This window comes from Artemia franciscana, chromosome 21 (assembly GCF_032884065.1).
Source record: "Artemia franciscana chromosome 21, ASM3288406v1, whole genome shotgun sequence".
Taxonomy (NCBI): Eukaryota; Metazoa; Arthropoda; class Branchiopoda; order Anostraca; family Artemiidae; genus Artemia; species Artemia franciscana.
Genome location: NC_088883.1, coordinates 11,169,142 through 11,196,613, shown reverse-complemented (window position 1 = coordinate 11,196,613; position 27,472 = coordinate 11,169,142). Strand labels below are relative to the sequence as shown.

Below are 27,472 nucleotides of genomic sequence, written 5' to 3'. Positions count from 1 at the left end.
CCTTCCTTCCATCAACCTCTAGGCAATCAACACTAGATCTGGATTCATGGCTAGGTTGAATCCTTTCATTAATCAACTGCCAAATTTTTTTCATATCTGACTTATACTGAATAAACTTATCTTTACAATATGTTCTCTTTGCATATCTGACAATCGAATTTAACTTATTCCTATATGCTCTATATTCTTCAAAAGAGGCATCACTTGGAATTTTTAAATACCTTTTTTATTTTATATTCTTATTCTTAATTGAAATCAAAATTCCATCAATAATCCAAGGGTCAAATTTTTTGAATATTTACCATGTATAAACTTAGTTGTAGTAGCCTCCTCTCTGAGCCGTGTCATATCAGAAATGAATTTAGAAAGGCAGCATTAACATCATTTGAACCATAAACTAGATTCCAATCGTTACTATTAATTAGTTCACTTAGTAGCTTAAATTCAATCCACTCATATTGTTTATGTGAAGTATCATCTCTAGCATTCCAAGAACGTGTATTAACCCTCCCTAAATCCAGATGAATACTTACCAGGAAATGGTCCGATATATCAGATAAAATTACAGAGGCTTTCAGGGCTTTACCTGAATTAACAGAAAAAAACATATAATATCAATCAGTGTAGCTGTAGTATTTGTAACTCTAGTTGGGAGAGAAATGCTTGGAAGAAACCAGCACACAGCATAATATTCAAAAATTCCTTATGAGTACTAAGATCTAAATTCAGCAAATCAAAATAGAAGTCCCCTGATATAATAAATGTTTTTTTTTTTTACTCGCTGAGTTTTAAAAGAACTGACTCGAAACCTCCAAAAAAATTTTTGGGTTACTTGATGGAGGTCTATATACTGAACCAAATATAAACGAATCAAATAGCGTTTCCACAGATAGCATTTCACATAAACCCTCTTTCCAAATTGATATATCCTCTTTTACACTAAAAGATCAATCCTGGCGAATACAGGTCACCTTTCCACCTCGTGCATTTAGTTTCATACTGCAAGACACACCTTTCATCATAGGAACCTCAAACATAGACATAGGTGAAGAACTAGACAAAAACGTTTCACATATGGCCACAATATCTTTTGGACTAGATGATAGCAAAAACTAGAGTTCATTATATGCACTCTGTAAACCTTGAGCATTAACATGAAGCACTGTGACCGGGAATTTACATCTGTCGGGCTCACACTCTAAAGTGCCTTCTGAAGAAAAATCACAGTAGGGTAAATTTTTAGCATAAGGCACATCTTTCTCACCACCATTAGACATATTCAAAATCGCATCTAATTTTAAACAGGAATCCAAGAAAATCTGGAAGCAGTCCATACTTCACAGTCACAAGGAAGCCAAGAAACCACCATTTATTTATGCTATCGACGGCTCGTTGGTGAAATCATGGATTTCAACTACATCACTAATTGATTTGCACAGAATATTCTGCAAGCCACTTTTCACATAAATAACTCCTCTCATGGTACACGCGTTCTTCTTGTCGAATTTGTTGCGCGCTAGTTTGAAAACTTCCTGCCTTTCTTTGGTGAAGGCCTCGTTGACAAAAATAAGCGAACCTTTGAGCTTTTTTCGATTACGCAGGATTTCGACAAATGTCACTTCAGATACAAAGGTGAGTTCAATTTGCACCTGAGACTGGTCAAAAGACCCCAAACGCCTTACAGTCTTAAGCATAGTATTATTAAGATGGAGTCCCATATGTGCATTCAGACAATCTAAGACTTTGTTTCCTAAAGTAGGTAGGTCCCGAGTGGTCGTTTCAATCCCAGAAACAATGATCTTGTTAAGAAGAGAAGTCTGGCTAAGATCATTGATTTTAGTCTCCAGTTTTTGAATTTTAGCAATATTCTGAACGATTTTGCACTTCAAATCGTTTAGACCTTTCTCAATTTGATCGAACATAGACTGGAACTGTAGTTCTATGCCTTTATACACAGCCTGTGTTATAGTGTCCAAAAATTCATTTCTAAACTGCTGTGGAGACACGGTGTCTAACTTTGCAAACTCATTATATACCTGTTTTCTGACCTCATCTTCAATTCACGGAGCTATTTGGAGCTATACACTTTGAAAATGATGACGTGTTGTCACTACACCCTAGATATTCCAGTTAACTATTTCAGAAAACCCATAGTCTTTTCCTGGCCTACGTATTAAGTCCAACTTTGAAAAGTTTCCATCTTGAAATTACAAATGCTATAAATTCAGTGATGAGTAATCCTTCCAATAATGTTTTAATTTTTGGAGACTTTAACCTGCACCAAATTTCATGGGTTGATGGCAATGTTGCCACAGGTAGTAATGAGGATCAGACTGATCCATTTCTTGAGTGCCTACATAAGTATTTGTTTTATCAGGCTATTAATTTCCCAACAAGGTAGTCGGAACTCCTGAATCTTCTATTTGTTAAAGATGAGGAAGCAACATAAAGTTTTGACTCAGAGCCACCTTTTGGGACAAGTGACCATAGCCTTTACATGCCAACTAAAGCTGTACCCACAGTACCTACAAATTACAAGATGGTCAGGCAAGATTTAGCTAGACAAGATTTGTCCTTTGTTGAAAATAAAATATAGAGGAAGCTTGTGTTAGTATGAAAAGGGTGCTTGTGCAGACAACTGCAAAATATATGACAGCCACTTGGAAACGAAAACTAAGAACACTCCTGTGCACAACATGAGAAATTAGGCCAGCAATCCGAAAGAAAATAAACTCTGAAGAAAGTACAAGGACATTCCTACACAGGCAAACTTTAAAAATTTTAAACCGATGCAAAATAAAGCCTGGCACCTTATAAGAGAACTTACAAGCAAGTATGAGGATTTATTAACATCAGCTTCAAAAACTAATCTAAAGAAGTTTTGAAAATATGCCTCAATTCAAAAGCCAGGTAAACATTCAGTTACAGAACTCTTAGTTAATAAGAATAGTTTAACTAATTTTGGAGATGTTGCTGAAGCCCTGAATAAGCAGTGAAGGTCAGTTTTCACACCTCCAGATAATACTCCCTTGCCAGAAATGCTGGATTACAATATTGAGAAGCCTGTGCAAACTATCACCATCATACCTGCGGATGTATTACTGAAGCTCAAAAGATTAAATCCAAATAAGTCTGTTGGTCCTGATGAAGTTCATCCCCAGACCTTAAAAGAGACCCATTTGGAGCTTACCCTTCCCTTGTAAAAAAGTTCTAAAAGTCTCTGGATATCAAGGTAGTTTCTGAAGATTGGGGAAATGCAAATATTACGCCTGTCCACAAAGGTGGAAGCATGAATAATGTTATCAATTACTGACACATTAGCATTACCTTAACAGTGGGTGAAATTCTTGAAGCAATTGTGAATATTACAATCAGAAAACATTTATTTGAGAACAAACTGCTCACAAACAGCCAACATGGGCTTCAGATCTCGGTACTTAGTTGAGACAAATCTTAAAGATGTTTATAAGTTGCACTAAGTTGCTAGATTTTAATACTCCAGTTGACATGATCCTTTTAGATTTGCCAAAGCAGTTGATAAAATATGTCATCACCAGCTGAAAATAAAACTAATAGCTATTGCTATTCATCTGGAGGTTATAGAATGGGTATGCAGTTCCTTTTTGGAAGAAAGCAGAAAGTCAAGGTATTTGGAGACAATGGGAAAAGATTCTTCTCAGGAGTTGGCAGTGGTATACCTCAGGAAACAATCCTAGCTCCAGCATTGTCATTAATGATGATCCAGAACTTGTAGGAAATAAAATGAACCTTTGTGCTGATGATTCTAAGCTTATTGGCTCTGCAGAGGTCGTCAGTTACAAGAGCTTCCATTCAAGAAGACCTGAATTTGATTTCACTCAGGGCCCACGAGTGAAAACTTGAATTTAACATTCAGAAGTGCAAGTCAGTGCACTTTTGGAGAAAGAACATAAGGTGGCAGTACCATAGGATATAAGGGAATGGTTAAAGGCAATTGAGTGACTCTTTGGCAGAGGGAAGAGATTTGGGAATTGTTGTTGACAAGGAACTAAAATTTAACAAGCTTGCTCATACAGCAGTTGCAAAAGCATCCCAGAGGCTTGGCATAATCAAGCGTACTGCACATTGCAGATCATCCAAAGCTGTGACCAAAATGTAAAAGTGTCTTGTGTGACCATTGCTGGAATTAGGGATGTGTGTTGCAACACCCCTAAACAAGGGTTATCAGCAAAAAATAGAATATGTTCAAAGATGGGCACAAAAGCTGTTGATGGATGAAATTTTTCTTGACTATTCATCTTGATTGAATAAACTGAAGCTCCTAACAATTTTGTACAGGTGTTAAAGAGGGGATGTCACAAAGACGTTTAAGCTTTTGAATGCTGACTGCTCCTGTCAAAATCCATTTCAGTCCGATGAATTCTCCAGGACAAGGGCGTATAGTAAGAAGTTGTCCTGGAAGAGGGCAGATACCAGAGTCTGCAACCAATGCTTCTCCAATAGAGTGATTACCCATTAGAACAATCTTCCTGATACTGCTGTAATTGCTCCCTCTTTTGATGCCTTTAAGATAAATGTTGGCAAGAGTTAGTCCATTAAGCCATTGAAGACAGAGTTGGATGCTATTGAGTCAATGGCTCCCCATCATCACTAATCAGCGACTCTACAGGGTTTACTTTTCCTCATTTCTCTGGACAATGCGATTTAAGGTAGTTTAAGGAAAATTAACTTGAAAAGTTGGTTTAATTTGAAAATTTCTAAACTAAAGCGTTTAAGTATTTTTTAGAGATTGAAACACAAAATAGAAGATTTTATAATCCAATGATCAATAGTTATTTTTGTGTGGCTCTGTTAATCAAGATTAGTTGCATTTTCAGTTAAAAATGGCCAGTGGCCTTCCTCCTAAGTCCTCTTCCCTTTCTCCTAATTTGACTGTTATTTTAACACAGCAGTTTTCATGCCTTTTCCCTCAGACCATGACCCAAAAAATAAACGAATTCATATTCTTACGTTTTATTGAAACTTACGGTGTTTTTTAACCTTAAGTTCCAAAATGGGTTTCCAACTCTTGTGACCTTCATGGCTGCATAATTTTTTAGCAATGTTTCATATTTTGTTTTATTCTTATGCTAATTTCAAGAGGAGATAGGAGAACCGACCTCAGAGTCGCTGTTCTCCTTTCTTTGTAGGCCTTTGGAGAAAGGGCTTGGTTAAAAAAATGGGGTCACCAACAATCCCCTTTTCTTATTCAATAAGGATTTTATGGTATATGTTGTTGGTTAAACAAGTATCAATCATGTGAGCTGCTTCTTTTCATTTCGGAGTATGAGATTAGACATTTGGTAATAAAGCTGCCACTAAAGCTCTAGTTTTTGTATCTGTCTTCTTTTCACTTCATCTTTTCCAAGAATTTAAAGACCCCCCTTTCTGTGTTTTTTTAATTTAAGGAAAAAAGATCAGTTAGACAATCGATTATATGCATTTCCTAAAACTACTACCGTAAGTAAATAAAATCTCTGTAAAAAAGTACTGCTCTGATGTGCAGTATAGCTTCTCTATTAGAGTTACAGACTTATGGCAGCCGTTGTACAACTACAAAAAGCTTTAAGAATGTTTTTACTTCTCTGAGGTGTTAATTAAAGTTAGTGTATTACTACGGTCAGGATTTAAAAGTAAACTATTTTATTGGCATTTGAAGTGAAATAAGGTATTTAAAGCATTGTTGCGTCAAACATAGTTGACAATTATTGTAGATCTACACCCTATGAAAAAACTGATCTGGACGATTAGCATCAATGCAATGTTGTTTAGGGCTAATCTGGTTCATTCTTAATGTTCAATCTTTCTCGGGCATTTGAAAGCGTGAAAAAAGAAAAAATGTTCTGTAAAGCCCCAATAATAAAGGTCACTCATTAATAATCCCTTTGACTGGAATGGTTTTGCTGGAAATGAGATTAGACGAGTACCTTCTACCCTTGCCTCAACAACTCGAAGAGTAGGAGTCAAAGTACCATCTTCATCAATTGCATATAATGTTTTTGAAAAATTGATATACATACTTTTGATGTAGATAACTTCAAAGACCACACTGTCTTTCCATGACGAAAGTAAAACAGTTCAAAATAGGGATGAAACCTTTTTATTGACAGTGAACAGATATAAAATTTAACTGGATATTTCGAACACATATACAGTGTTCATCATCAGCAGTAAAAAAAGCAGTAAAACGTTTTACTTTAGACTTTTGACAGGTTCTCTCCACCATAAGAAACTTGTCAATATATATTGCGCTTTCTTTTTCAATAACACTGAGTCACGTCGAGTCAAATACTAACAAAAAAGCTTATACAGCTTTAAACCTGATCAAACTTAATCACAATAGGTATGAAACAAGACTTGCTGGAGACTTGAGCAAAGGGATGGAATGACTGAGGGGATGACAATTCTTGGCCAAGGACATAAGAGAGATCTTAAACGTGTAGTATCTAGACCTGTGATTCCTAACTTGAAGTGCAGGTCCTGCTGGTGGATCATGGTAAAATTTGGTGGGCCATGAGCAGGACGCGCACCCTTTGGCTGACTACACTTTAGCACTTAAATTAAAAAAAAGGAACATTTTTTTATGTGAATTACATCACATTCACATGCATTTAGCATTGCAAATGCTAAATGCATTTAAATAGCAAAAAGATAAGTGGTAGTTCTGCAATAATGTTATACATTCTTTAAAAGGTGTTGCATTCAAACAATATTTTTCATTAGCATGAATATTGCCTGAGGGCAACACAAAAAAGATACCAAGCTAATGGTATTTTAATTTCCTTGAGGAAAATACACATAGATTTTGAATAACAAAATTTAAATATCACGAGGGGGCGTCAGGATTTTTAGAAATACCTTGGTAGTACAAAACGAAAAATCTTTCAAGTGCATTTCAAGTGATTTCGCCTCTGATGAAATTGTTGTGTCATCAAACTCTTCAGCGAGTTGTTCCACTGCTGTAATGATGCTGGGAATGAATAGCACATATGAAACTAATAGGTTCTTCTCTCCTTGTTTCGCGCACTTGCTTTATTGTTAGTATTTTAACGTGGTCACTAGTAATGAACCATTGCTTAGTGGAAACACCAAAGTTGTGTATATTCCCCGAAGCAAAACGGAAAGCAACTAGACCTACGTTGCCTGAGCAACGTGAAGTGTTGCGGCAACCTTTGTCCGGCTTCGCCGAATAAAGTGTTGCGAGAGCAACACTTTGGTCTTGTTTCTTTGCTATCGGTTAAACGCTGAAGTTGTCAGCCTATCGAAGCTTTTAAAACGTTATGATCAAAGAAGAACCGCGATCAGTAATCATATGATCAAAGGCTATTCCTCAGCGTTGAAAAAACAACAATAACAAAAGAATATCGAAAGAAGGGACTAAATTGACTTTGAAGCCAGTTGAACTTTATCCTTTTCAATCGTAGACATCGTGACGGAACAAGACTTGGAACAATATCTTATGTAATCTAGTTGTATTATAAAGCTATCCGTAACTTTTCAGGCTCAAAATACCATAGATGACACTCTATTAATTGTTACAAAACTGCCTCGTTGTTTTACGTTATCGTTTGTACCCGTTGCGTAAACACTTAATTCTAGGTTACAGTGAGTATGGGTAGGCTACACCAACTAGCAAAAGTTACAAACCCCTCTTCACTAAAGATGATTGTAGCCTAACAGATGATTATTACTTACAAGTCCCCTACATGTCTTACCACTGGAACCAACTCGGTCTTACCATCAAATACACTGGAAACAAATAATAGCCAAATAGCAAAATTTGCAAACCCCTCACTGCCGAAGATGATTATGAGCTAACAGCCGACCTTTCCTTGCAAGTCCCCTACATGTCTCACAATTAGTATCGGCCTTTTTTGGTTGCAATGTGTACCCTACCACTGTTGTTGTCAACCCCTTGAAACTTTTAAACTAGTATATCTCATGAAGGAATTTTTGTACCAAAAAATGGATGACATATAGTTTGATCAGCTCATCAAGAGCTATCGATTGCGGTCGAAAAAAAAATTCTATCTGTCTTAGTTCAAAAGTTGATTCTTTTTGCCGTAGGCCAACTTTCTAACGTCACCACTTAGAAAGGAGCAAAGGATAAGCTCCAATTTCTTTAGCAATGACAGAACTTTTAAAGTTTATTAGGTATATCTGATGCCATTTCTCTACCTCAATCCCAAGTCCGAAAAAACAAATGATAAACGCAGCCGAAATCAAGGCAGCACTTTCGGATTCGTGGGAAAATGCCGCTTTTTTGCTTCTGTAAATTTTTCTATTTATCACTCAAAGAAGATATATTGGCTTTGGGGCTGGGTAACTGCCACATATATTTAATACCAACAGATTTTAGTCCATCTTCAATTTGAAATTGATGCCTGCCTGCTTTCCTGCTAGAACGGAGCTTTCCACTCGAAAGCAGAAACATGGTTTGATGAAACGAAAGCTTGGCTGCACAACTTCAGATACTCCTCTCTGACATAGGCTACATAACTTCACTTCGCACACCATAGGCTCTGGCTCGTGGAATAGCAAAAACCATCCTTTTTGGCCCCAGGCAAGAGTTCTGCAGGACCTTTCCAAAATGTAATGCCATATTCATCAATCCGGCCTGAGGTCCACACTTTCCGTAAAAACCGCACAGGTTAGACCCTTACCAGTTTCCAGGAATAAACCGAGATCGGCGGCATAGGGAAAAAAAAACGGGACAAAACCAAAGTGTTGCTCTCGCAACACAATTGAATTATCCCCAAAGCAAATTCAACTTAGCTAATGGTTTTGCGCTATCTAATATAACCAAGTTCAAGCTATGACAACTGCAAGGTGTAAACAAAGCTAATGGATATTCTGCAAAAACTTGAGCTTGAACTCCCTTTAGGACTGCAGCCATTACTGGTCTGTTATCATAGCCTTGGCTATGAAAGTTTTTTAGATCTAGTCTGCAAGACTTTATTTCTTCTTTCAGAAGGCTTGAAATACTGTCTCCTGTCAGTTCTTCTGATACTGAATAGTATAGATCTTTCTTGAACAACGACCTCGCCATTAGGTCCATCATCTTCTTGAACAGTGCGGATAGTGAGAGAAGTTTTGTCTTTTTGACTAGTGTCTGGAGTGCAATCCACAATCATGGAAAATTATTTTGTTAATATTTGCCTCTTTTACTTGTGAAGCTAAAAGACTGATTATTTTATTTTGTATATTGGCACCTAGTACACGTGTGCAATGTTCTTCTTCTTCTATTTACCATAGGTGTTCCATCATTAATGGATCAAATTGCCCAACAATTGAATAAGGCCCAGGAACTATCCATTGTTTGTGTATACAACTTTGAAGACCTTCCTTGAAATACCAGATTTTGTTCAAATAGGTACGTGATGACTTCTATCATTCTCTCCAGAATACTTTTCCACCATTTTACCTTGTTATTCGCTTTTTAAGTTGTTCCTGATCAATAGCTTATTTGTTTTTGAGCCTACTTCTAATTTCAGTTGATTTTCGACAGTCGTTGAAGTACACAGGGGATGTCTCATGTATGGACACACGTACAGTAATTTTTTCCTGTTTTGAAGTCCTTCTTTTTTCATAAGATACTATTTGGGGTTGGAGTCAAACATGCGGCAGGGAAGACAAAATGCTAAATCAGAAGTTTGAGATTATACAAGTCATTGTCTTTTTACTTGCTCTCAATTTTTGCCATTCCGTACCGAAATTCGTTTGAAAAATGACGTCTTCTTCTTTTATGATATCCCTTATCACTTTTCAAGAAAAGTTTCGGATCCATATTGATAATATTATCTCTCCCTCTCTCTTGCAGTTAGCCTCTCTGGCCAACTAGAAGGGTCATTAGATAACAAACTGGTAGTGTCACTAATTTCCTTAACTTTTGTCAAGTCATTATCAGTTTCAAATACCATAAGAGTTATATTTATTTGCTCAAGTTATGTAAAATAATCATTTTAAATTCTCAAGCATCTAGAAAATGCTGATGTAATTTTGAATTACATCACAGACTATCAGAGATACAGAAGCCAAACATGTTCTGTTAACAAGGGTTTCTGGAGATGAACACTGCGATGAATTATCCTTATTGTTGTCTCTTTCATTGCTCGTTTGTGGAGAGGTCTTGTTGGAGATGCTGGGCATTGTAGCTTTCATGGAACTTTTTAATTCAGTAGCCTCTGAATTTGATGAACGGAAAAAGCTGTTAGACTTGACAAGGGCGCCGGCAGAAAATTTTCCTGGAGGACAGACGGCAAAATAGCAGTAGTGTTTGGGTCACAGTTTAGGGGTTTAGGGCACCAAACGACGACTTTACCTCGAACAGGGCTAATTTGCAATCAATTTAAAATTCTGAGAAGTTAATTGATTTAAAAGTATCAATAACTACATTTTAGTCTTCCTAGTTGCAAAAGAAATAATGCCAAACGGTGGCAGTACTGGATTCAACCAAGTTGATTCGCTTTATTTTTAATGGAATTAGGCTACGTTTGGTGATCTGTAATTGCGTACTAGCCATAATGAGGGGAGGGGGGTTGAGTCTTTGTTTAGGTGGGGGTAGGGTAAATTCCTACAAAAGTACATTTTAATGGACAAACTGCTTACTCTTCCTCATGCTTCAAATAAATGTTGAAATAGGTAGGGGAAGTAGGAATTAATTAAAATGCAGCTAAGTTGAATTAGTCTCTATATAGCTAAGTTGTTACATTCCCATATGGTATATATGTGTAGGTGGCAAATTCTGCTAGGCACTTAGTTTTCCGCAATTTTGAAATGGTAATATTTTTCTTTTTCTATCTACATGAATTACATCAATGTATTTAAACGAGTGTATGTAATGTATTTTTCGATAAGGAGCTATTGCATATTTAGGATATTTGTTAGTCGTCTTGTGCTGTTTGAACACTCGCCAGTAAGTCTCTGTTTAATGGATTTTTGATTTGTTTATTAGCCAATCTAGGGGAGATTATTGAATAATTTTATGATGTCTCTCACGAAGTCGTACTCTGATCAGAAACACACTGAGCTTATGACGAAGATTCTTAGCCTGGAAAAGGGGATTGAGGCTTTGCGAAATGAGAATTTGGAGCTTAAAGAAGAAAATACGGTACTCCAAGCCGAAGTAGTAAATCTGAAAAAGCCTTGTCTTCAAGTTGAACTTGTTTCAAAAAGACAGAATATTCTACTTCACGGCATACCAAGTGTTCAAGGTGTTAACTCAGAAAATGCTGCTCATGAGTTTCTCGCTGAAATATGAGTCAGTAATGCGAATTCAATGCCCTTCGTCAAGTGCTATCGTTTGAATGGAAATAAACCACCAGGCTCCAATACTAGGGCAACGTCTAGGACTACATCAAAAGCTGGGCCAGTTTTCGTGACTTTGGCTAATTTAGCAGATTAAGACTCTAATATAAAAAAAACTGTGGTAAACTGAAAGGATCTGGAAAAAGCATCACTTCTAATCTCCTCTGTTTCTACTTCTGTAGAAAAGAACTGCGTGATGGATCATAGTTTTTATGTATTTTGAATTTGTCTGACTCTAGTTGGGGTGACATCTCCTCCTTGGGTGAGCAACTATTTCATCTTCAAAATAACCCAATTGATGTTCTTAGTTTGATAAATAATTCTCTAGGTCAGTCTAATAAATCACCATCAAATCCCCATTTTCAGTTAGTAGTAAGTATGTATCCGGATTTAGTTCGAGTATCCAAACGAGATGGTAGATTCTCTGTACTTTACCTTAATGTTAAGGGTCTTTGTTCTTTGTTTGATGAGTTGAAAAAAATAGTGTGTAGTGGCCACCCTGATTTCATTGGTCTTTGTAAGACTTTCCTTGATTCGAAAAACGAACCTCTATTGCATCTCCCTGGGTACAAGATGGAATATTTGAATCGAAGTAGGATGGCTAAAGGTGGCCTTGCTGTTTATGTTTCGGAATATCTTCCGTACTCTGTTAGACATGACCTGTCAAGAAATGAAGAAGGAATTTGTGAATCCATATTTATCGAGATCAAAACCTAAGCTAAAACTTTGATTGCTGGTAATATATACCGGTCTCCTAGTGGGTCTGTTCCCTATTTCCTTCAAATCTTGATGAGGTTTTGGAAATAATCCAACTTCGTTCATGTGAACTTGTCATTATGGGTGACTTCAACCTTAACTTATGTGACCGGAGGTTATCCTCGTCCTTGGATTTTCTTTCAGCAATGCTCGCTTGTGGAACATTCCAACTCCGCATGCATTCCAACTCGCTTAACTAACACTACCGCTTCTTTGCTTGATAATATTTTTTCATCTTTGACCTTAGTGCAAAATTCTGTATTGACGAGTGATATCTCCGACCATTTTCCTGTTTTTTTAATGTATGATTTTTCCAATTCGTTGCCTAGGAGGATCCAAGGAGCTATTTTTCCTCTTTAAAATGTAATGATCAGGGTTTGCATATTCTTAGGTCACGGTTGGCGGGTCGTTCATGGAGTATTTTCGGAAATTGAATCTGACATAGAATTTTTGTTTAATTCTTTTTATGATTCTTTGAAAGAAGTTACCTTGGATACATTTGATGCACCCCAGTCGAATCCGGCAGCACCTTTGAATCTTTGGATGACTCCTGGACTCCTTAAAAGTTGGTGGAAGAAAAATAATCTCTGGAAGGCTTACAGGTCCTCTAAGCCATTTTCGCGCGATTCTCGGCTTCAACTTTTAAAAGCTTACAGAAGAGTGTACAATTTGCTTTGCTGTTATTTTATTATAGGAAATTTTCTGCGTGCGATAAAGACATTAGGAAGACATGGCAAGTAATCAATTGTGTTATCAGGCCATCTTTTTTGCCTCCTTCGGTCCCTTCAAGTGAAGTGATTGACGGCAAAAAAGTAGAGGATGAGCTAAAAGTTCAAGATACGTTTACTTCCTATTTTGCTGATATCGGCAAAACTACAGACTCTTCTGTAAGTCCTTCTTCTTCTCTACCTGATTTCAGGTCTTACCTTGGACTGCCTTGTCCTAAATTAGTGGCATTGAAACCCGTCTCTTAAGCTGAAATAGCCAGAATCGCCAATGGTTTGAGGGGGTTTTTCATCCTCTTGCCCAGACTGTATTCCGACTAAGGATGTCACGTTCATTCTTCCTGTCATCGTGTGTGCCCTCACAAGACTTGTCAATCTTTCTTTTGAAATTGGTGTCTTCCCAAGTGCTTGTGTTATTATGCTTTTTAAAAGTGGATCAAGGAATGATCCTGCAAATTATCGTCCTATATCTCTTTTATCAGTGTTTAGTAACATTTTGGAAAAAGCTATGCTTTCTCGACTTCTTGATTTTCTTAATTCTAAACATTTTTTTCCTAATTTTTAGCTTGGTCTTAGCGCGAAACACTCAACTGAGCATGCATGTTGCTCGTTTCCTGCTACTCTTTTTTTTGATGTTCGAAAAGTATTTGACTCATTAACACACAAGATTCTTCTTTTGAAACTGTCCCATATTAGTATAAGAGGAAATGCTTATTCATGGTTTCTATCGTATTTATCTGGTCCAGTCATCTCGGTTGATTCGCACTTTCGAACCCTTTTGGAACAGAGTTTGGCGTTCCACAAGGATCTGTCATTGGGCCGATACTCTTTTTAATCCATGTCAATGACCTTATTAATGCGGTTAAAAATTTAAAACCTACCATTTGCTGTCGTCTATGTCAACCAGTATCCGTCACTAATTGTTACAGGAGTTTGTCCTTGCCGGATACACTTATTGCTTTTGCTGATGACAGTACTCTTGGCACAACTGGTAGAATTGGGTCTGATCTTCGTTCAAGGATGATTGCCCTTTTTGAAAGTGTTATCCAGTGGTTTGATGTAAATTATATTGCCTTAAATGTCAGAAAGTCATGTTTTCTCATTTTCTCCCGTCTAAAAGGCTTGCTGTGACTTAAATGAAATACAAGTATCAAGAGGTTCTCTAAGTAGACCTAGGATCGTTACGTTCGATTCCTACGCATCTGGCTTGACGAAAATCTTTCATTCAAACATCATTTTGAACTGATCAGAATGAAACTCTCCAGGAGTCTCGGAATCTTTAGAAAGCTCCAATATATATTTCCAGGGTCGATTCTTATAATCTTGCTCTGCAGCCTAGTTCAGTATTATGTTTCATATTGTTCTGCTATTTAGATGTCAACTTTTCCCTCGTCTCTGAAGCCACTTTCAAAACTTTATGATAGAGCAAGGACTCTTATTCAGGAAACTAACCGATCTTCACTTAAAACCTTGCTTGATTTGAGATCTCTCCATTTTCTTTCTTGCTCTTCTTTCATTTTTTTTACAGTTGCCCGGCCATCTTCCTGCTGTCCTATGTAATAATATATCTTTTGTTTCTGATCAATCGCCTTATCATCTCTGCGCTTCCAACAATTTACTGGTTCTTTATACTCCATCAGTGAGATCTGACTTCAACCCTCTGACGGCTTGCAACAGGATCTGGAACACGCTCCCAGAGTTTATACGAAGCCGCCACTCCTTTGGTATCTTAAAAATTATGTTAGAGATTTTCTAGCTAGTAAATAATTTTTTTGTTTGTTTTTGTTTTTTTCCCGGTTTCCTTTGGAGTTGAGGTCTCTGGATTGAGTTGGTGAAATCATGTGCTACCCTCTGCCTAACTTGTCACTTTTGGGGATTATTAAGGCGGGCGACTCAATTTTTTTTGGACTTTCTTTATATTTTTTGTGTTGGTATTTTTTCCCCCTGTTCTTTCCCGACCATGGAGCCTTTTGGGGGAGATTATCTTGAAGTCATTTTTTTTATTGTATTTTTTGTTAAATAAAGAACTCAGAACTTCCCACACTCAGCAAAGGTCCCACTGAATTTCCATCCATAAAAGCAATAATCCAACCGAAATTCTTTAATACTAATATTAACAAGGACTTTTCACCAAAATTGTTGTTTATTCCCAGTTTTTTCAGTATATTCATATTTCATTCAAAATTGAAATTGCAAATTTAAATATAATCAAATTTAAATTATTCAACAAATTTAAAGTATAATCAAATTAAAGTATAAACAAATTTAAAGTATTAATCAACGGATAATAGTGGTGATGGATCAATTCGTTTAAAGACACAGTACCCCTTTCAAATCTGGTATCAAGACTCTTTGAAAAGAAACTTCTTCAAGACGAGGGTGTAAGTTACGTAATAGGGTTCATTTAATTTTGGTTGCTACGTAATAGAGGATTGCTTACTTCATGATTTCTTTGTTTGTTGTGTAATAGTGTTTGTTTTCCTGAAGATTCAGGTGCTTGTTACATAATAGGGCCTGTTTACTTTAAGATGTAGGTTCTTGTTACGTAATAGGGTGGGTTAACTTCGGGATTTCCTTTTATGCTACTTAATAGGACTTGTTAGAATCCGTGACTTAAGCGGGGAAGTCTTGGTTGTAACTCTGGATAGCGCACACGTGGGGTGTTATGTACGTACACTTTTATGTTTCATGATGGGAGATTCTTTACCGATCTAACGGGTGACATAATCTTGCATGACATGTTAGATTGATTGGAGATGACGCATTCTCTCATGACCTGCAGGAGGTCAGGGCCCACAAATCAAATGGGGAGTCTTCAGATTGTAACTATGGATTGTGCACACATGGGGTGCTATTGACGTACACATATATGTTATACGGTAGAAGATTGTTTACCTATGTTGAGGGTGACTTGTTATATCTTTGGAGAATGGCACATTCTTGCGTGACTTGTTAGAGGTCAAGGCCCCGGCTGTCAAGTGGGGGACCCCGATTGACGCGGGTCTTACCTAATACCTTAAGAGATTTTTATTCAGGGTTTCATTTTCTTTCAATGCGTTTTTTTCTTTCAAGGTTTTTTTCGAGATTCCAATTTCTTTCATTATGTTTATTATTTCAAGTTTTTTTTTTAGATTTCATTTTCTTTCAAGGCGTTTTTCAAAAAACTTTATATTCCAAAGATTTTTGTCCGTATTTGGATCTGAAAGTGATTTTCCTTTAATGAAATAAGACGCTAGACAATTTGACAAAGAAAGCCTTTCGAATATTTTTATTCGGGGAATAATTTCTATGTAATATCTTATTCCGTGCACGGGGAATCCCCTGTCTCGCTTTTTTAGAACGGTTAAATGTATCGAATTTTTATAACTCTTTCCAAATGAATGCGTGCAAGACTCCCAGTTTAATTGATTTTGATCTATTAGATGCACCTATCTGTTATATTCATAAAAAGGCCACCTTTCTTTGAGCCAAGACTATGCATATTCATGCTAATGTAATAATATGTGGCTGTCCCAACCTACCAAGCAGTCTCAGAGGGGATGGGTTATTATAATAGGTAAATTTAAGCTATATTAATAGTTATTTCTGAAAGGTCTTGATGAAAATGCCTCGTTTCTGCTGCTCTATTAGAAGCACCTACCAAATACATTCCATTAATTTAAATCTTGATCCTAGCAAAATCACATTTTTAAAATGAAACACGCAAATGAAGAAAATAAGATACATTTTTGCATTCGGTTATTTCTGTGAGGTTTTAATGAAAATGCCCCGTTTCTTTGAGACAGGACTATGCATATTCACGCCATCGTGACAATATGTGGCTGCCCCACCCTAGCAAGCAATTCCAGAGTAGAGGGTTGTTGTTAGATGTAAATTAAGCCATGTTAGGAGATATTTCTTTGAAACCTTAATGAAAATGCCATGTTTGATTGAGCTAAGACTATGTATATTTACGACACCTAGGGAATATGTTGTTAGCCCATCCTAGCAAACAATTCCATAAGGAGAAGGTTATTATTAAAGGTAAATTTAAGCCATATTAAGAGATATTTCTGGGAGGTCTTAATAAAAATGCTTGTATATGGCTGTTTCTGAGAGGTTTTAATGAAAATTCCACGTTTCTTTGAGCCACGACTATGAATATTCACGCCACTGTGGCAATATGTGGCTACCCCACCCTAGCCAGCCATTTCAGAGGGGAGGGTTGTTATTAAAGGTAAATTTAAGCCATATTAAGAAGTAGTTATGGGAGGTCTTGATGAAAATGCCTCGTTTCTTTGACTGGTTGTTAAATTTTAGTCTTTTCTTCCGAAAACATTCTTTTAACACCCCCAACCTTAATTTTAAGCAGCGGTTCTGCCACTTCTTCGCCCCTTGTTTCTACGGTTCTTATTCCACCAATTCCGCTCCATTTCCATCAATTCAAGTGCCTTCTCCACTTCTACCGATTCTGATTCCGTCATTTCCGGTTCTACCATTTCTCTCCCCCGATTCTACGTTTCCGGTTCGGCCAATTCCACTCCGAGGGCAATACCTAAGTCTTGTAAATAATTATAAAATGTAGAATGGCTCTAGCAAAATTGTGTCTGTTACTATCAAAATATTGTCGAGCATTACAAAAACCTTGTTTGGTATTATCAAAATCTTGTCTGATAATATCAAACATCTTGCACTACATTTTCAAATTCTCGGCTGTTATAACGAGAATAATCTATTCCATCATCAAAACCGCAAATGCTTTTATCAAAGTCATGCAAGTTATTGACAAAATCATACATGGTATTACCTAAATCTTATCTGGCATTAAAAAAATATTTTCTGGTGTTATCAAAACGTGTCTGATATTGTCAAAATATAAAAGGGTGTCATCAGAATCATATCAGATATTACCTATTTTAAAGTAGTAGCATGATATCGTATCTACTATAATCAGTGTTGTCAAAATATTGCCAAGTATTACCAAACTCTTATATGATATTCTCAAAATCTTGTCTGATATTATGAAACATCTCGCACTTCGTTACAGATTTTGGCTGATATAATGAGAATCCTCTATGCCAATATCAAAACCGCACACGATACTATCAGAATGTGTAAGTTATTCAAAATCATGTCTGCTATTACAAAATTTAACGTAGTAATATGAAATCGTATTTACTATAATCAAGATTATCGAAATATTGCCAGGTATTACCAAAATCCTATATGGTATTATCAAAATCTTGTCTGATGTTATGAAACGTCTCCCACTAGATTATCAAAATCTCGACGGATATAATGAAAATCCTGTATGCCAATAAAAACCGCCCACGAGACTATCAGAATCATGCAAGTTATTATCAAAATCTTACACGACATTATTGTGATCTCATAGGTTATTAATGAGATATTCATTAGCAATCAAAATTTGACTTCTATTACCAAAATCTAATATGATCATAATATTATGAAACATCTTGCACTACATTATTAAAATCTTCACGGATTTAATGAAAATGCTCTATCATATTATCAAAATCTCGCATGATATTATCAAAATCTTGTAAATTATTAACAAAATCTTGCATGATATTATCAAAATCTTAAATGACATTAACGAAATATTTGCAGCTACAATCAAAATGTGTCTGCCATTACCAAAATCTAATATAATGCGATCAAAATTATATTACCTATTATCAAAGTTTAACATTGTGTTATCAAAATAAAGTCTGCTATTATCAGGATTATCAAAATTTTATCAAATATTGTCAAAGCCTTGTATGATATTATCAGTCTTGCTTAATGTTATCAAAGTCTTGCATAATATTTCCAAATTATGTTTAAGAATTACAAAATCTCGTCTTGCATTTTCGAAGTCTCTTGCGATTTTATGACAATCTTTCTGGTATTGCCTAAATCTTGCAAGTTATTATCAAAATCTTGAATAATGCTAACAAAAACGTGCTTGGTACCATCAAAGTATTATCAAGCATTACCTAAGCCTGCTTGCTCTCGCTTACCAAGCCCAAACGAAACTAACTCAAAATCAATTAACAAAATGTAAACTAAGTTAAAAATCAGTTGTGTTGTCATCTATAACTTAGAAATTTCAAGAATTTTTATAAGATTTTGCTAATAGGTTAAATTGTTTTAATAATATCACCTTAGATTTTGGATAATGCTATGAATGCTAGGATTTAGGAAATGCTAGAAAAAACTCCCATAATATCTCAAATGACTTCGATGAGGCACAACAAGATTTTGCAATATTCAACGGGGTTTTGTATTATTATGCTAGACTTCGATAATATCATATAAGACTTTGGTCAAATTTGACATTATCAAATTTTGATAATTCTGATAATAGAATTATTTTGATAGCACTATGTGTAGTTTTGTCAAAGGGTGGGGCCTAGCTACACTGTTTTTATTGGGTAGGGGGCAAGAGGGGGTGCTATTGAAGCTGGTACTTTTAAAGCGGTAGGGAAGAAAAGTTACTATTTAGAAGACACTCTTCTTGGTGAATTTAAAAACATTACACAGTACATTATATACAATAAGCACGGGTTAAACAATTATAATTAAAAGTGCTAGTGTGCGGCTTTTACTAAAATTGTCACCAATGAGCTACTGCAGACGACAGTATGCCACCGTTCAGCTTAACCACGGTGCAATTTAACCACCATGCAACTGAATCACATTGCAACTGAATCCTCGTGTAGTTAAACACCCATGCAACTCAACCCGATTTAACTGAACCCCTGTGCAACTGATCCACCGTGCTATTGAATCACCGTGCAAATGAACCATAATGCAACTGAATCATCTCGCAACTTAACCCTCGTGTAACTGACCCATCGTGCTACTGAACCACTGAACTCAGTATTCTAAAAATACCAAGCAATATTATTGGGTAAAACACAAGTTAGAATTTGTACGTGTTCAACCATGTTGAAATTGTTTGTTTCTTAAAGTCATGATATAAACCCCTGTCAAGATCATTCATAAAAAAACTGTTTTATTTTTGCGAAAAGAAAAGGAAGGTGCGATGTCACAAACAATTAAAGCTGATTAATTTTTCTTTTTCGGATAAATCAGACCCCTTTTGAAACCAGAAAACATGATGAATCATGTTTTTTTTTGTTTTTACACAATAGGACTTGTTAGAGTTCAGGATATGCTAGTCAACATGTAAACTTACGCGTTACATAACAGGGTGTGTTTTCTTCGAAACATTCTTCAAGATGTTTTCAAGACGCTTCCAGACATTCCAAGACCTTTTCAAGACATTTTTCTTTTGACGAATGCTCTTCAAGATTTCTTTGGTTCTTATGTAATAGATAATGTTTACCACTGTTAAGGATGACGCATTCTTGCGTGATTCGTTTCTTCAGGATCCATGGGGAACTTCCGCTTGTAACTGAGGGGGGACACATTGGGTTTTACGGTATGACGATGCAACCTCGGCTATTACGTAATATTCTATCTAATTTTTCCTTCAGGATGTCATTTTTCTTTGAAGACGTTTTTTTCTTCAAGAATTTTTTGTGAGATTTCATTTTCTTCAAGATTTTGTTTTGTCGGGAACCCCTTATAACCTAAATATTTTCGTCCCCTTTAGAAATCGAAAGAGATAAACACCCAATGGAGCAGTGTGCTAGACAGCTGGATCAATAAGCGATTGATGTTACTCTTGTTCAAGGAATAGTTTTTTGATGGAAGTTTTCGAAAAATCTATGGATCGGATCGCGTGGTTTCTATGTCTGCAATAATTAAGACGCGGAATGAAATTGGTTACATTTTATGTGCACGTGCTTGTCATGTAATGCTTTTGAGGGTATTATCAGATATTACTGGAGATTGTTTTTAGCACATTTTCAGTAATAGTCTTTCACTCTATTGGAACCTGAATGCGCTAACAGAGTTGGAATAAAAGTAATATTGTCAATATAGCTAGAGTATGGCACACCTTCATATAAGAGTTTATCTTTTCCTCTTCACTACACATAATTTTACACCTATATTAGAGGCAATCTTGAACTACCATACCTATATACATAGGCTGCAAGATGCTTAAATTGCATCAGAATGTAACACGTTTCACGATGAAAAAACCAACATGCAACATGTTTCACGAAGAAAAACATCAAGCTAAATTAACTTCCTCGAAAGAAAATATCATCGTACAACAAGTTTTACGAAGAAAGTTTTGTGAGAAAAAATTAACATACGACAGGTTTCACGAAGAAATAATCAACATACAAGTTTCGTGAATAAACAAAAAACAACATATTAGTTTCACAAAGAGAAAAAATAATGTGTTACATGTTTCACCAAGAAAAAAGTCAACATGCAACAAGTTTTGTGAAGAAAAAATCAACATAACTTTCGTGAAGATGAAATAAATATGTATCAAATTTCATGAAGACAAAAATTAACATACAAAGAATTTCAAGAAGAAAAAATCAACATACAATATGTTTCAAGAAGAAAGAAACAACTTACAATAAGTTTCACGAAGAAACAAAAAATCAAGATACATTATCTTTTACGAATAAAGAATCAGCATATAACAAGTTTCATGAAGAAAAAAACTAATAGGAATCATTTTTGACGAAGGAAAAAATTAATATACATTAGGTTTTACGAAGAAAAAAGTATCAACATGCAACAAGTTTCACGAAGAAAAATCAACATGTTAGTTAAGTTAAGTTAATAGATGAAAATATTATTTGAAAAAATGAATATATATATATACATATACATACATATATATATATATATATATATATATATATATATATATATATATATATATATATATATATATATATATATATAATATTTCTGAAAATGTCTTAGGTGTGATAAGACTCGCCAGAGGGTGCTATGTGCCAGCCATTGTGTGCCACGCTGGCTTCAGTTGCTAGGAGTGATGAGAAGAAACTCTATTGGGAATTTTCCTTTAAGTTTAAGGGGTTAATTCTAGTATAAACGGTTATTTTTGCAGGAAAATGCCCGAAGAATACCATATGTGTGGTAAGGCTTTCTAGAGGGTGCCTTTTAACAGCCATTGAGTGTCACAGGCTGGGAATTGCCCTAGAATATCGCAATCTACCAATGAAACGGCAAGTTTCCGCTGTTCAAATAAAAACAACGGTTGTTTTAAGTTTATAATGTTACTTTTGTGAGAAAACGGTTGACAACCCCTCAGGTGTGATAGTTTGCCCCAGTGATTGTCATCGGGTGGGTACATTATGCGACGCTCACCTTAATTGTCAGGAGTCATCAGAAGAATCGCTATTGGAGATATTTCATTTAGTTTAGACGATCTCTTTTAGTGTAAACTGTTTTTTTTTGCTGGAAAATATCCCCAAAATGCCATATATATGTTAGTGATTGCCAGAGGATGTCTTGTGTCACCCATTGAGTGCCACAGACTGGGAAATGCCATGGAACATCGCAATCTAACAGTTGAATTGAAAGTATCCGCTGTTCAAATAAAAACAATGGTCGATTTTAGTTTATAAATTTTTTTTGTGGGGAACAGGCTGAAAAACTTTTAGGTGTGATAATGTTCGCCAAAGGGTGTCATCTGGTACGTACATTGTGCCGTGCTAACCTCAATTATCTGGAGTCGTCACACGAAACGCTATCGGAGATTTTAATTAATTATAAACAATCTAGTGTAAACAGATATTTTCTCGTGAAATACCCGAAAAATATCATACATATGATAATGCTTGCCAGAGGGTACTGTTTTTCAGCCATTGTTTGTCACAGACTGGGTATTGCCATGGAACATTGCAAATTTAACAATAAAATGGTTTCCGCTCTTCAAATAAAACAATGGTTATTTTTAGTTTATAAAGCTATTTTTGCGGGAAGAAAGTTGAAAACCTCTCAGGTGTGATAATTTGTTGAAGAGGGTGTAATCGGGCTGGTACACTGTGCCATGCTGGCCTCAATTGCCTGAAGTCTTTACAAGAAACGCCATTGGTGGTTTTTCATTCAGTTTGAACGATCGATTCTAGTGTAATCGAATATTTTGCAGGAAATGTCCAAAAAATGCCATATGTGTGATAATGCTTGCCAGAGAGGCTGTGTGTCAACCATTCAGTATCACAGGCTGGGAATTACCAGAAAATAATGTCAACAAAAATGAACGAAATATAGAATTAAGTCATATTTCCTGTGCCCCCTTGGATTTACCTCTAATCAGTCACCCCTCCTCTCCATTGGTCTAGATTTATTGGTTAAAACTGATGGTTTTCATGTAGTTTTATTTTTTTTCATGTTGTGGATATACTTATGGTTAATTTTTCGGCATTTACGTTGATAATGTTCGATTGAACGACTTTCTAGTTGAAAATAATTCCCTCCTACGTGTATAATATTGATTTCAGTATCTTAAGAATAAAGTGTTTAAGTAATGTTCCTAAACTTGTTTTTTAAATAAAACTTGTATGTACAAAAAAGCCTTCATTCTTTAGAGCTATTGTTCCTGGATAAAACTTCAATATATCTTACTAGTGCAATTTCAGCATCTTGTAGCCTATGTACATAAGTATGTTCGTTCAAGATTGCCTCTACTATACGGGCAAAATTCTGTGCAGTGAACAGGAAAAGACAGACTTTTGATTGTATATGAAGGTGAACCATAAACTAGCCATAATAATATTGTTGCTTTTATTTCACCTCTGATAGTGCAATCAAGTCCCAAAAGAGTAAAAGACTCTTACTAAAAACCTGCTAAGAACGATCCCCAATATTATCTAATAGTACACTTTAAAGCATTACTTAACAAGGAGGTGACCATCAAATTTAAACATTTTCCAGTAATCGTAATTTTATCTCCCGTATTTCAATTATTGCAGACATAGGAAACACACGATCCATAGACTTTTTTAAACGTTTCCATTAGAAAGCATTCCCCGAATAAGAGTTACATCAATTGCTTCTTGGTCTAGATGTCTTGTGCACAGCTGCATTGGGTATAAATTTCTTTCGATTCCTAAATGGGACAAAAATCTTTAGATTATAAAGGTTTCCTGAGGAAAAAAATTTTTTGAAGAAAATGAAATTTCGAAAGATGTCCTTGAAAGAAAAAGGTCTTGAAACGAAAAAGAAATTCGTAAGAAAAAATTTCAACACCCACGGTTGTATCATCATTACCTAACACCTCACGTGTGTGCCCTCCTCAGTTACAAGCGGGGGCTCTCCACGGACCACGGAAAAAAGTCACGCGAGAATATGCCATCCTTAACGCTAGTAAACATTCCCTAATATGTCAGAACCAAAGAAATCTCGAAGAAAATGTCTGGATATAAATGTCTTAATAATGTCTTGAAAATGTTTTTAAGGAAACACTCCCTATTACGTAACGCGTACCAGTGCATGTTGAAAAGTGAATCCTGAATTCTAACAAGTCCTATTGTGTAACAGCCAAAGAAATATTGATTTGATTGGGGCCCCTGTAGATTTTCCTGGGCCTGTCGTAGGTTTTTTAAATACTCAAAGAAACTATTACATAACGCGTACGTTTGCATCTTGATTTGGCGGGACCTTAACTCTAACAGGACGTATTACGTAACATCCAACGAAATCATTTGCATAAGTAAACAAACCCCTACTGCGCAACCAGTACATGAATCTTGACTATCGACTCCTGACCTCTAACGAGTCCTATTACGTAACAACAAAAGAAACCCTGAAGTAAACAAAGCCCTATTATGAAACATATAGTTATACTATACCATTGTAGGTGCATTATAGCCCTACGTAAGACCCAGGTGCGTGTAATAACACCTTGAGGGACTGATAGCTCCAAAAGTATACCCCCTAAGGGCATCATGGAATCCATAAAGGTATCACTTCTATTATAGCCCTAGAAAGTGGGATAGAATCAAATTTTTGCTTGTTGTTTGAAATAGAGTCAGTCAAATAGGTACATAAAATATCTATAGGTAATTTCTCTGGAAAACATTTAACAAATATTTCTCTGCCTTTTGAAGCGCCCACGTTTCTTGGCCACAAGTGACCATTTTATTATCTTAGTTTCCAATATTTTAATCTTGCTTTGTATTTCTACCTTCCAATTCATCCAAGCATTTTTCAACTGTGAAAAAATCACCATAGACCTCGACTGCTCTACTTTCTATATCATGGTTGCACCCCCCCTTAGAAAGAAAGATCATGACAGTTTTGCTTCTACATTTAATTCAAATTAAAAATGTTCAAAGATTAATTCACAAAAACTAAGTTTTTCTTAGAGAAGTAAAGAGCGAAGCTGAAACTTAAAACGAACAAAAATTATTGTTTCACCGTCTACCTAACATATGTCTATATAACTAGTAAATTGCGAAGGAAATATCAGACTATTTTCTTAAAATCTCAGGAATAGGATGGTGAAAGAATGCCAAGCAGGTACTGTGTCGATATATAATGCAGTTGGTCTTCCACTCGTATTGTATATAGCACCCTTTTGGAAATACCTGTAGTCTGCTCAGTCTCCATAAGTAAGAATTCTTTTTTTTCGATTCGCTAAGTTCCTTCTGATACTTCCACCATGGACGAGTAACTAATATATTATGCGTAATTATTGTGTATCCGATCCTACAGTCTGTGTTAACCATGTCGCCGAGAATTTTCTGCAAAACGCTAAGGTAAGAGCGAACCCATGGCTAGCCATCTTGTGCCAGTAGTTTTGCTAATGTACATAATCTGTCCGTACGTTTGGCGATGCTCCCTAGTGTGACTTTTCTTTTCTTTTTCCTTTGTTATACTCCATTTTAATTCCACGAGAGTTTCCGGGCAATAAAATTACTTGCTTACTTACTTTGGCAGGGATTCAGGTCTTGTTAGATGTGCTCAGAAAAATTTCTTATTGTTCTCCCATACTTTCAATAGTATTATCCAATGCCCAATGATGCATGAACATAGTCGGTTCTCCCTACACAGACCTATCTGTCTCTATGACATAAATGCACATGCCATAAGGTACATACCCTATAATACATGCCCTATGATACCTATGATAATACCCTATGATACATGGACCTAGTCGATTCTCCCTACACAGGCCTGTCTGTCTCTATAATACATATGATGCATGCCCTATGATACATGAACATAGTCGATTCTCCCTACAAAGACCTGTCTGTCTCTATGATGCATATGATACATGCCCTATGACACATATGATAATGCCCTATGACACATGAACATAGTCGATTCTCCCTACACAGGTCTGTCTGACTCTGTGAAACATATGGTACATGCCCTATGATACATATCATAATGCCCTATGATGCATGAACATAGTCGATTCTCCCTACATAGACTTGTCTGTCTCTATGATACATATGATACATGACCTATGATTCGTGAACATAGTCGATTCTCCCTATAAAGACCTGTCTGTCTCTATGATACATATGATTCATGCCCTATAGTACAAGAACATAGTCTATTCTCCCTATACAGACCTGTCTGTCTCTATGATACATATGATAATTCCCTATGATATATGAACATAGTCGATTCTCCCTACACAGGCCTGTCTGTCTCTATGATACATATGGCACATGCCCTATGATACACGCCCTAGTATATATATGATAATGCCCTATGATACATGAACATAGTCGATTCTTCCTACATAGACCTGTCTCTCTCCATGATACCTACGATACATGCCCTATGACACAACTGATAATGCCCTATGATGCATGTACATACTTGATTCTCTCCTCACAGACCGGTCTGTCTCTATGATAAATATAATACATGCCCTATGATACATGTGATAATGACCTATGATAAATGAACATGTTCCATTCTCCCTACACAAACCTGTCTTCCTCTATGATACATATGATAATGCCCTATGATACATGAACATAGTTGATTCTCCCTACACAGGCCTGTCTGTCTCTATGATACATATGGTACATGCCCTATGATACTTGTCGTATAATACACATGATAATGCCTATGATACATGAACATAGTCTATTCTCCCTTCACATACCTGCCTGTCTCTATGATACATATCCTATGATATATATGATAATGCCCTATGATACAACTGATAATGTCCTATGGCACATGGACATAGTTGATTTTCCCTACACAGACCTGTCTGTCTTTATGATAAATATGATACATGCCCTATGATACATATGATAATGCCTATATACATATGATAATGCCTATGATACATGAACATAGTCAATGCTCCCTACAAAAACCTGTCTGTCCCCATGATACATATGATACGTGCCCTGGCATACATATTATTATGCCCTATGATACATGGACATAGTCGATTCTCCCTATAGACACCTTTCTGTCTCTAGATACATCTTTATACATATCTTTCTGATACATATGGCACATGCCCTATGATACATATGATAATACCCTATGATACATGAACATGGTAGATACTCCCTACACAGACCTCTCTGTCTGCCGTTTCTGCCAGCACTAGTACTCACAATTCAAACTCCTTATGAAACCCAATAAGAATTTATGTTTTTTAAAGACTACAAGTAAGTCTTTAATGCCTATTACCATAGGCATGATAATGCCTATGATACATGAACATAGTCTATTCTCCCTACACAGACCTGCCTGTCTCTATAATGCATATGATACATATCCTATGATATATATGATAA

The 27,472-nt window shown here is 36.0% G+C and overlaps 1 protein-coding gene across 3 annotated transcripts in view; it reads left to right on the top strand.

Moving 5' to 3' along the window:
- Positions 1-27,472, top strand: part of LOC136040756 (neurotactin-like) — a 126,187-nt gene that overhangs the window by 4,150 nt on the left and 94,565 nt on the right. Inside the window, exon 3 of one of the 3 annotated variants that reach the window (XM_065725074.1) lies at positions 9,274-9,391. The exons of the other annotated variants lie outside the window; for them this stretch is intronic. The gene's annotated coding sequence lies outside the window, so the exon portion shown is untranslated. The remainder of the gene's footprint in view (positions 1-9,273; positions 9,392-27,472) is intronic. 3 annotated transcript variants of the gene reach the window in all.